This window comes from Ovis aries, chromosome 3, assembly GCF_016772045.2.
Source record: "Ovis aries strain OAR_USU_Benz2616 breed Rambouillet chromosome 3, ARS-UI_Ramb_v3.0, whole genome shotgun sequence".
In the NCBI taxonomy this organism is placed as follows: domain Eukaryota; kingdom Metazoa; phylum Chordata; class Mammalia; order Artiodactyla; family Bovidae; genus Ovis; species Ovis aries.
In genome coordinates, this window is record NC_056056.1 from 46,286,699 (window position 1) to 46,299,360 (window position 12,662).

Genomic DNA, 12,662 nt, shown 5'->3' on the forward strand with positions numbered 1-12,662 from the left:
TAAAGGCCAGACCGTTAAGGTGGATCACAAATTGAGCCTTACATAATCCGTGATTACTTTGACCATCTTTTGTGTTATATATAAAGAGTACTATGAAAGCAGTGGATGGAGGGACGGGGATTCCTAAAGGTTTCGGAGAACTTCAGCCAATCAGTATGAAGTTCCTTTGTATCTGACAACTCCAATAGTTAATTAAAATGACTAATCTGGTAAGTGGTAAATTCAGATAAGTCTTTGGATAGTCTGGAATTTAATAATTCAGTAATTATTTCTGTTTTTAATGGGTATTAAGTCAAAATAGCCAGAATTATTCATATTGGAACTTTTAAGAGTTATTCAGCACCCTTATGTGTGTGTATCTAAATATGTTTAAAAATTTATAAAAGGAATGCTAACAAGACAATGTTAGTCATTAAGTTTGATGTAAATTAAGCCACTATTTAGGGTTTGATTGGGTTTTACAAGTTTATAAAATTTATAAAAATGTTTTGGGAAGCAGTGGTGCTTTGAAAGGCCAAATGACAAAACTCAAAAATAGTGGTCTGATACAGTTAAATAATTCTAAAGCAATGAAAGGAAAATTATCCTGTTAAATATTTAAGGTATGCTTTTAAATAGGAAGGATGACTATCCTAATGAGACAAAGGTTTTGCATACTTTTTTCCTCTTGAGTACTATTTATTTTTTCACTCTCATTTTCTTTATTTTTCTGGCCACACCCCGTGGCTTGTGGGATCTTAATTGCTGGACCAGGGTACTCAGGCCCATAGCAGTGAAATCGCTGAGTCCTAACCACTTGACAGCCAGGGAATTCCCACCCTAGCTTTTTATTAAGTTCACAGAACAGTATGAACACCCTATACCCTCGAACTATTGACATTTTGCCATAGAAGTCAGTTCTATAATATGATGTATTCTTAAAAATCTTGATATGCAAAATTGTGGAATAGAAACCACAGGGCTTAGAGGAGAAATGTGGTTAGTGACAACCCCCAGACTTCATTAACAACACAAAAGGAACCTGATCAAATAGTTTCACAAACAGTAAGTGGTTAAGAATTTTACATATGCCATTTAAAAAACACCGGAAAATTGAAATGGCTGTTGGAGCTAATGTCATTGCAAAGTAGTAGGAGGGTTATATGAAACCTAGGTTGCAACACTGGATGTGTTGAGTTTGGCTTATAAAAGTTAATATCTCAGTTTTTTTGAGGTGTGTGTGAAGTTTTGTGTGTCATGGGGCAGTTTGAGTCAGATGGATGCACTTTTGTATATTCACATTTTTCTTGAAATCAAGTAAATGTGAAACGTGGATGTCCCGTAAGTTGTTCACTTCCCACTTTAAAATTTCTTGTCCCTTTTTAAGTTTATTGAGCTTTTTAAAGGTACAGATTAATAGTTTTTCCATCAATATTGCTGAATTAAGATAGGGATCAAAGGTTCAGATACACTGAGTGGCTAGAAGTTGTAGAACGGAGTACTAGAAAACAAAGCTTTACAGACAATTCCCAGGGATGTGTAGAGGTGTAGTCAAGTCTTTGAGTATTTCTGTGTACAGTAAAACTATATAGAGTTCACAGAAAAACCAGTGAAAAGTAGTAGACTGTATTTAACAGTGGCCTTGAAATAGTTTAAATTCTTATTAGATTGGAGAAACCTTGTATTATAATAGGGAATGAGTAGAGCCTTCAGAAGAGTACAGCCTTAATAGCAAGACTGAATTAGCCAAAAAGACCACTCTGGACTCCACAACACAGGATTTCTTTAAAGGGATCAAACAAGTCCCAAGCAACATATCTGTATCTGACCAAAGCTTAAAATTTAGGATATAATAACAAAATTCACAGTGTCTGGCATTCAACAAAAAAAATCAGTAGTGTGAATGGATACAGAAGATGTATTATATATACAATGGGATACTGCTTGACCATTTGCTAAGTGAAATAAGGGACAAATACTGTATGAAATCACTTATTTGTGGAATACAACAAACTAGTGAGTATCACAAAAAATTTAGAATAATGGTTACCAGTGGCGAGAGAAGGAAGGAGGGCAATATAGGGTGGGTAAGAGATATAAGTTATTAGGCATAAAATAGATACATTGTACAACGAGGAATATAGCCAATATTTCATAATAACCATGGAGTATAACCTTTAAATATTGTGAATCACTGTATTGTACACGTAACATTGGATAGCAACTGCACTTCAGTTTTTTAAAGGACATCAAAATATGAAAAATCAGTCATGCAAGTAAAAGCACAATAGAGAGTACAGAGTGACAGTGAAAGACTGAAGGCTTTTTTACTGAAAAAAAGAGGCCAAGAATGCCCACTCTTCCACCCCTATTCAGCATAGTACTTGAAGTTCTAGCCAGGGCAGTTAGGGAGGCATGCAAATTGGAAAGGAAGTAAAATTGCCTCTGCAGATATAGTCTTAGATGTAAAAACTCCCAAAGACAACACACAAGCTGTTGTGATGAATGAATGAATTCAGCAAAGTAATGATACAAAAGACACAAATCATTTGCATTTTTATACATTAACCGAACAATATGGAAAAAAATTACAGAATTCTATTCATTATAGCATCAAAAAATAAATACTTAGAAATTAACCCAAGAAGGTGAAAGATTTGCTCAGTGAAAACTACAAAACACTGTTGAAGACAAATGGAAACAGATTGTAGGTTTATGGATTCAAAATATTGTTAAAGTGTCAATATATCCAAAGTGATCCATATAATCCCTTATCAAAATACCAATGGCGTTTTTTCAAAGAGAACAAATAATCCTAACATTTTGTATGGAACTACAAAAGATGTCCAAAGCACTGCTTAGAAGAATAAAGCTGGAGGTTTTATGGACCCTGATTCCAAACTATATTATAAGCTACAGTAATCAAAACAGTGCGGCACTGGCACGAAGACGCACATTTAAACCAATGGAATAGAAGAGAGAGCCCAGAAATCAACCCTCATCAGTTCAGTTCAGTCGCTCAGTCGTGTCCAACTCTGCGACCGAATGAATCGCAGCACGCCAGGCCTCCCTGTCTATCACCAACTCCCGGAGTTCACCCAAATTCGTGTCCATTGAGTCGGTGATGCCATCCAGCCATCTCATCCCTGTCGTCCCCTCTCCTCCTGCCCCCAATCCCTCCCAGCATCAGGGTCTTTTCCAATGAGTCAACTCTTCGCATGAGGTGGCCAAAGTACTGGAGTTTCAGCTTCAGCATCAGTCCTTCCAATGAACAGCCAGGACTGGTCTCCTTTAGGATGGACTGGTTGGATCTCCTTGCAGTCCAAGCGACTCACAAGAGTCTTCAGCACCACAGTTCAAAAGCATCACATATATCGTCAAATGAGTTTTGACAAGAGAGCCAAGGCCACTCAATGTGGAAAGTTCAGTCTTCAGCAAATAGAGCTAGGAAAACTGGACATCTACATGCAAAACAATGATATGAGACCCTTACTTAACACCACACATAAAAGTTATCTGTAAATGGATCAAAGACCTAAATTAAGACCTAAAACAATAACACTCTTAGAAGAAAACACGGAACAAAAGCTTCACAACATTAGATTTGGCAATCACTTCTTAGATTTGACATAAAAGACAGATAACAAAAGAAAAAGACAAACTGGGCTTCATCATATTTTAAAATTCTGTGCATCAAAGACACTATCAACAGAGTAAAAAAGCAACCCACAGAAAAGGAGAAAATATCTACAAATCCCATATCTGATAAGGGATTACTACCTAGAATGTAAGTCAGACACCACTGAGTGGCTAACACCTTCACTTTTTCAATTTTTTCACCTAGAATGTCTAGAAAGAACTACCAAAACTCAACAAAGCAACACAATTTAAAAATGTGCAAAGAACTTGAATAGACATTTCTCCTAAGAAGATATATAAATGTCCAATAAGCACATGAAAAGATGCTCAACAGCACTAATCATTAGGAAAATGCAGATCAAAACTACAAGATAACACCTCCTACCCTTGACTACGCCAAAGCCTTTGACTGTGCGGATCACAATAAACTGTGGAAAATTCTGAAAGAGATTGGAATACCAGACCACCTAACATGCCTCTTGAGAAATCTGTATGCAGGTCAGGAAACAACAGTTAGAACTGGACATGGAACAGACTGGTTCCAAATAGGAAAAGGAGTACGTCAAGGCTGTATATTGTCACCCTGCTTCTTTAACTTATATGCAGAGTACATCATGAGAAACGCTGGACTGGAAGAAACACAAGCTGGAATCAAGATTGCCAGTAGAAATATCAATAACCTCAGATATGCAGATGACACCACCCTTATGGCAGAAAGTGAAGAGGAACTAAAGAGCCTCTTGATGAAAGTGAAAGTGGAGAGTGAAAAAGTTGGCTTAAAGCTCAACATTCAGAAAACTAAGATCATGGCATCTGGTCCCATCACTTCCTGGGAAATAGATGAGGAAACAGTGGAAACAATGTCAGACTTTATGTTTTTGGGCTCCAAAATCACTGCAGATGGTGACTGCAGCCATGACATTAAAAGACGCTTACTCCTTGGAAGAAAAGTTATGACCAACCTAGATAGCATATTCAAAAGCAGAGACATTACTTTGCCGACTAAGGTCCGTCTAGTCAAGGCTCTGGTTTTTCCAGTGGTCATGTATGGATGTGAGAGTTGGACTGTGAAGAAGGCTGAGCGCCGAAGAATTGATGCTTTTGAGCTGCAGTGTTGGAGAAGAGTCTTGAGAGTCCCATGGACTGAAATGAGATCCAACCAGTCCATTCTGAAGGAGATCAGCCCTGGGATTTCTTTGGAAGGAATGATGCTAAAGCTGAAACTCCGGTACTTTGACCACCTCATGTGAAGAGTTGACCCATTGGAAAAGACTCTGATGCTGGGAGGGATTGTGGGCAGGAGGAGAAGAGGACGACAGAGGATGAGATGGCTGGATGGCATCACCGACTCGATGGACGTGAGTCTGAGTGAACTCCAGGAGTTGGTGATGGACAGGGAGGCCTGGAGTGCTGTGATTCATGGGGTCGCAAAGAGTCGGACACGACTGAGCAACTGAACTGAACTGAACTGAACCCTTTCTGATGGCTGCTATCAGAAAACAAAACAGGAATTACCCGGCAGTCCAGCAGTTAGTGCTCCACAATTCCACTGCAGGGGTCACAGGTTCAGTCCTTCACTGGGGAACTAAGATTCCGTGATCCCGCAAGCCATGTGGCATGGCTAAAAAAAATTACTTCACACAGCTTAAAAACAAGTTATTAAATACATTAATGTACTATCATATTAATATATAATCATATATTAGTATACTTTATGTTTTGATATATAAACATAATATATGATTTTATTTAACATACATTTAAGTGGTTTCAAAGTAACTGTAATGTTTATTTCATATATAATTTAAATATATATGTATTTTATCATTTCTGTCATGAATTCTTCTGTAACCATGAGTTGTTTTGTAGAAATATTTTAGAGTCTGCAAAGTGAAAGTGAAAGTCCCTCACTCATGTCCAATTCTGCCACCCCATGGACTGTGTAGCCTGCCATGCTCCTCTGTCTATGGAATTCTCTAGGCCAGAATACTGCAGTGGGTAGACATTTCCCTCTCCGGGGAACCTTCGTAACTCAGGGATGGAGGCCAGGTCTCCTGCATTGCAAGTGAATTCTTTACCATCTGACCCACCAGGGAAGCCCAGAGTCAACAAACCGAAAGGCTTTTTCTAGCTTTTTTAAAAAGTTATTTTCTTACTTAATTGCACTAACTGATCAGAGAATGTTGACTGTGCAATATTAATCCTTTGACGTGTCTTGTGGCTAGCTTTATGGCTTAGTGCTATGGTTTCTTTTTACAAAGTTCCATGTGTTCCTAAAATAATACATACTCTCCAATGGTTCTATATACATATTTATGTAAATTTATTTCTATTGTTTTATAATTATGTGCTCAGTCATTCATTTGTGTCTGAATCTTTGCAGCCCCATGAACTGTAGCTCCCAGACTCCTCTGTCCACAGGAATTTCCAGGCAAGAATATTGGAGTGGGTTGCCATGCCCTCCTCCAGGGGATCTTCCCAATCCGGGGATTGAACTCACATCTCCTGGCTGCACTGGCAGGAAGATTCTTTACCACTAGCTGCACCTGGGAAGCCCTTTAAAATATATAAAATATATTTATATACATATTTTCTAAAATATGTATATTACTAAATATGTATGTTCAGTTCAGTTCAGTCACTCAGTCGTGTCCAACTCTTTGCAAACCCATGAACTACAGCACACCAGGCCTCCCTGTCCATTGCCAACTCCCAGAGTTTATTCAAACTCATCTCCATTGAGTTGGTGAAGCCATCCAACCATCTCATCCTCTGTCATCCCCTTCTCCTCCTGCCTTCAATCTTTCCCAGCATCATGGTCTTTTCAAATGAGTTAGTTCTTCACATCAGATGGCCAAGTATTGGAGTTTCAGCTTCAGCATCAGTCCTTCCAAAGAATATTCAGGACTGATTTCCTTTAGGATGGACTGGTTGGATCTCCTTGCAGTTTGAGGGACTCTCAAGAGTCTTCTCCAACACCACAGTTCAAAAGCATCAATATTTTGGCACTCAGCTTTCCTTATAGTCCACTCTCACATCCATACATGACTACTGGATAAAACATAGCTTTGACTAGATGGACCTTTGTTGGTAAAGTCATGTCTCTGCTTTTTGGGTTTCCCTGGTGGCTCAGAGGTTAAAGCGTCTACCTGCAGTGCAGGAGACCTGGGCTCGATCCCTGGGTTGGAAAGATCCCCTGGAGAAGGAAATAGCAACCCACTTCAGTATTCTTGCCTGGAGAATCCTGTGGATGGAGGAGCCTGGTGGGCTACAGTCCACAGGGTCGCAAAGAGTCAGACACGACTGAGTGACTTCACTCACTCACTCACTCTGCTTTTTAATATGCTGTCTAGGTTGGTCATAACTTTTCTTCCAAGGAGCAAGTGTGTTTTAATTTCATGACTGCAGTCACCATCTGCAGTGATTTTGGAGCTGCCCAAAATAGTCTGTCACTGTTTCCACTGTTGCCCCATCTATTTGCCATGAAGTATGGGACCAGATGCCATGATCTTAGTTTTCTGAATGCTGAGTTTTAAGCCAGCTTTTTCATTCCCATTTTTTACTTTAATCAAGAGGCTCTTTAGTTCTTCTTCACTTTGTGCCATAAGGCTGGTGTCATCTGCATATCTGAGGTTATTGATATTTGATATTGAAATATTGATATTTCTCCCAGCAATCTCAATTCCAGCTTGTGTTTCATCCAGCTCAGCATTTCTCATGATGTATCTGCATATAAGTTAAATAAGCAGGGTGACAATATATAGCCTTGACGTACTCCTTTCCCGATTTGGAACCAGTCTGTTTTTCCATGTCCAGTTCTAACCATTCCTTCCTGACCTGCATACAGATTTCTCAAAAGACAGGTCAAGTAGTCTGGTAATCCCATCTCTTTAAGAATTGTCCACAGTTTGTTGTAGTCCACAGAGTCAAAGGCTTTGTCATAGTCAATAAAACTGAAGTAGATGTTTCTGGAACTCTCTTGCTTTTTCATGATCCAAAGGATGTTGGCAATTTGAACTCTGGTTCGTCTGCCTTTTCTAAATCCAGCTTGAACACCTGAAAGTTCACGGTTCATGTACTGTTGAAGCCTGGCTTGGAGAATTTTGAGCATTACTTCTAGCGTGTGATATGAGTGGCAGTTGTGTGGTAATTTGAGCATTCTTTAGCATTGCCTTTCTTTGGGATTAGAATGCAAAATTACCTTTCAGTCCTATGGCCACTGCCGAGAGTTCCCAATTTGCTGACATACTGAGTGCAGCACTTTCACAGCATCATCTTTCAGGATTTGAAATAGCTCAACTGGAATTCCATCACTTCTGCTAGCTTTGTTCATAGTGATGCTTCCTAAGGCCCACTTGACTTCACATTCCAGGATGTCTGGCTCTAGGTTGGTGATCACAACATCTTGATTATCTGGGTCATGAAGATCTTTAATGTATAGTTCTTTGTATTCTTGCCACCTCTTCTTTATATCTTCTGCTTCTTTTAGGTCTATACCATTTCTGTCCTTTATTGTGCCCATCTTTGCATGAAATGTTCCGTTGGTATCTCTAATTTTCTTGAAAAGATCTCTAGACTTTCCCGTTCTATTGTTTCCCTCTATTTCTTTGCATTGATTGCTAAGGAAGGCTTTCTTATCTATCCATGCTATTCTTTGGAACTCTGCATTCAAATGGGTATATTTTTCCTTTTCCCCTTTGCCTTTCACTTCTCTTCTATTCAAAGCTATTTGTAAGACCTCCCCAGACAGCCATTTTGCTTTTTTGCATTTCTTTTCTTTGGGGATGGTCTTGTTCCCTGTCTCCTGTACAATGTCATGAACCTCTGTCCATAGCTCATCAGATACTCTGTCTATAAGTTCTAGTCCCTTGAATCTATTTCGCACTTCCACTGTATAATCATAAGGGATTTGATTCAGTCATACCTGGATGGTCTAGTGGTTTTTCCTACTTTCTTCAATTTAAGTCTGAATTTGGCAATAATGAGCTCATGACTGAGCCACAGTCAGCTTTCAGCCTTGTTTTTGCTGACTGTATAGAGCTTCTCCATTTTTGGCTGCAAAGAATATAATCAATCTGATTTCAGTATTGACCATCTGGTAATGTCTGTGTGCAGAGTCTTCTCTTGTGTTGTTGGAAGAGGGTGTTTGCTGTGACCAGTGCGTCCTCTTGGCAACACTCTTATTAGCCTTTGCTCTGCTTCATTCCGTATTCCAAGGCCAAATTTGCCTGTTACTCCAGGTATTTCTTGACTTCCTACCTTTGTACTCCAGTCCCCTATAATGAAAAGGACATCTTTTTTGGCAGTTAGTTCCAGAAGGTCTTGTAGGTCTTCATAGAACCATTCAACTTCAGTTTCTTCAGTATTACTGGTTGGGGCATAGACTTGGATTACTTGATATTGAAATGTTTGCCTTGGAAACGAACAGAGATCATTCTGTCATTTTTGAGATTGCATCCAAGTACTGCATTTCGGACTCTTTTGTTGACTATGATGGCTCTTCCATTTCTTCTAAGGGATTCCTGCCCACAGTAGTAGACATAACGGTCATTGAGTTAAAATCACCCATTCCAGTCCATTTTAGTTCGCTGATTACTAAAATATCGATGTTTACTCTTGCCATCTCCTATTTGACCACTTCCAATTTGCCTTGATTCATGGAACTAACATTCCAGGTTCGTATGCAATACTGCTCTTTACAACATCAGACTTTACTTCCATCACCAGTCACATCCACACCTGGGTGTTGTTTCTGCTTTGGCTCCATCCCTTCATTCTTTCTGGAGTTATTTCTCCACTGATCTCCAATAGCATATTGGGCACCTACTGATCTGGGGAGTTTATCTTTCAGTGCCTTATCTTTTTGCCTTTTCATACTGTTCATGGGGTTCTCAAGGCAAGAATACTGAAGCGGTCTGCCATTCCCTTTCAAGTGGACCACATTTTGTCAGAACTCTCCACCGTGACCCAGACTTCTTGGGTGACCCTGCACTGCATGGCTCATAGTTTCATTGAGTTTGACAAGGCTGTGGTCCACGTGATCAGATTGGTTAGTTTCCTGTGATTGTGGTTTTCAATCTGTCTGCCCTCTGATGAAGAAGGGTAAGAGGCTTATGGAAGCTTCCTGATGGGAGAGACTGACTACTGAGGAAATTGGGTCCTGCTCTGATAGGCGCAGCCATGTTCAGTAAATCTTTAATCCAATTTTCTGTTGATGGCTGGGGATGTGTTCAGTTCAGTTCAGTTCAGTTCATTCGCTCAGTCGTGACCAATTCTTTGCGACCCCATGAATCACAGCATGCCAGGCCTCCCTGTCCATCACCAACTCCTGGAGTTCACTCAGACTCACGTCCATCGAGTCGGTGATGCCATCCAGCCATCTCATCCTCTGTCGTCCCCTTCTCCTCCTGCCCCCAATCCCTCCCAGCATCAGAGTCTTTTCCAATGAGTCAACTCTTCACATGAGGTGGCCAAAGTACTGGCGTTTCAGCTTTAGCATCATTCCTTCCAAAGAAATCCCAGGGCTGATCTCCTTCAGAATGGACTGGTTGGATCTCCTTGCAGTCCAAGGGACTCTCAAGAGTCTTTTCCAACACCACAGTTCAAAAGCATCAATTCTTTGGCGCTCATCCTTCTTCACAGTCCAACTCTCACATCCATACATGACCACAGGAAAAACCAGAGCCTTGACTAGACGGACCTTAGTCGGCAACGTAATGTCTCTGCTTTTGAATATACTATCTAGGTTGGTCATAACTTTTCTTCCAAGGAGTAAGCGTCTTTTAATGTCATGGCTGCAGTCACTATCTGCAGTGATTTTGGAGCCCCCAAAAATAAAGTCTAACACTGTTTCCACTGTTTCCCCATCTATTTCCCAGGAAGTGATGGGACTGGATGCCATGATCTTCGTTTTCTGAATGTTGAGCTTTAAGCCAACTTTTTCACTCTCCACTTTCACTTTCATCAAGAGGCTCTTTAGTTCCTCTTCACTTTCTGCCATAAGGGTGGTGTCATCTGCATATCTGAGGTTATTGATATTTCTCCCAGCAATCTTGATTCCAGCTTGTGTTTCTTCCAGTCCAGCATTTCTCATGATGTACTCTGCATATAAGTTAAATAAGCAGGGTGACAATATACAGCCTTGACGTACTCCTTTTCCTATTTGGAACCAGTCTGTTGTTCCATGTCCAGTTCTAACTGTTGCTTCCTGACCTCCATACAGATTTCTCAAGAGGCATGTTAGGTGGTCTGGTATTCCCATCTCTTTCAGAATTTTCCACAGTTTATTGTGATCCACACAGTCAAAGGCTTTGGCATAGTCAATAAAGCAGAAATAGATGTTTTTCTGGAACTCTCTTGCTTTTGCGATGATCCAGAGGATATTGGCAATTTGATCTCTGGTTCCTCTGCCTTTTCTAAAACCAGCTTGAACATCAGGGAGTTCACGGTTCACGTATTGCTGAAGCCTGGCTTGGAGAATTTTGAGCATTACTTTACTAGCATGTGAGATCCCTCCCTGTTATTTACCTGGGCTAAAGGCAATGCCAGAGAATGCTCAAACTACTGCACAATTGCACTCATCTCACAAGAGGAGAGTGAAAAAGTTGGCTTAAAACTCAACATTCAAAAACGAAGATCATGGCATCTGGTCCCATGACTTCATGGCAAATAGATGGGGAAACAATGGAAACAGTGTCAGACTTTATTTTGGGGGGCTCCAAAATCACTGCAGATGGTGACTGCAACCATGAAATTAAAAGACGCTTACTCCTTGGAAGAAAAGTTATGACCAACCTAGATAGCATATTCAAAAGCAGAGACATTACTTTGCCGACTAAGGTCCTTCTAGTCAAGGCTCTGGTTTTTCCTGTGGTCATGTATGGATGTGAGAATTGGACTATGAAGAAGGCTGAGCACTGAAGAATTGATGCTTTTGAAGTGTGGTGTTGGAGAAGACTCTTGAGAGTCCCTTGGACTGCAAGGAGTTCCAACCAGTCCATTCTGAAGGAGATCGGCCCTGGGTGTTCTTTGGAGGGAATGATGCTAAAGCTGAAACTCCAGTATTTTGGCCACCTCAAGCGAAGAGTTGACTCATTGGAAACGACTCTGATGCTGGGAGGGATTGGGGCAGGAGGAGAAGGGACGACCAAGGATGAGATGGCTGGATCATATCACCGAGTCAATGGACGTGAGTCTGAGTGAACTCCAGGAGTTGGTGATGGACAGGGCGGCCTGGCGTGCTGCGATTCATGGGGTCGCAAAGACTCAGACAGGGTGGAGTGACTTTCACTTTCACATAGACCTGTGTTCTCTGTATGTAATTGTGCTCTTCAAATCATCTACACCCCTCCATATGTACATTACTGTATCAAAGACATATCCAGGAGTATTCATAGCTGCCTTATTCACAGTGGCAAATGTGGCAGCCATCTGACTTAGTTGCTTAGATCTCCCTTAAAGACATGCTCTGCTGTGAGGACTGCAGTCAGTTGACACTGCAGTGTACAAGAGCCTGTCAGTACTGCCTTGAGAGAGCTGATTGTAAAAATTTCAGGATATTTTCAAACTGGTTGTTAAAGATAGCCATTCTTAAAAATTGTTTTGCTAAATTATAATTAAATTATATTCAAAACAAAGATAATTTCTCAAAACTCTTCACTTCCTCTTCTATTACTACATTTTCTTATACCTATGCTCTCGAGACTGTTACTCTTTATCTGTGTGGTGGAAAAACTGTGTAATGGTGTCCTATTGGGCATCTTTCCCCAAGTTCATGTTTAGTGATGTGACACTGGTAACTTGAAATTGGCCCTTGTAGTGGGGGGGACACCGTGGAAATCAGCCTGTGCTACAAGTTGGACTTCAAAACTTAAAGCAATAAAGAAAATGTTAGTAATGCTGAAAAAACTTAGTGTGTGGTATCTAAAGCTGTCACATTGTGAATAGCACAAAAATTTAAGGAAAATTATTCTAGTGTTAGAAAAGTATTCTAGTGAAGAAGTTGCTCACAACATTGGCAAACAAGTGAAATTCTAATGTACATG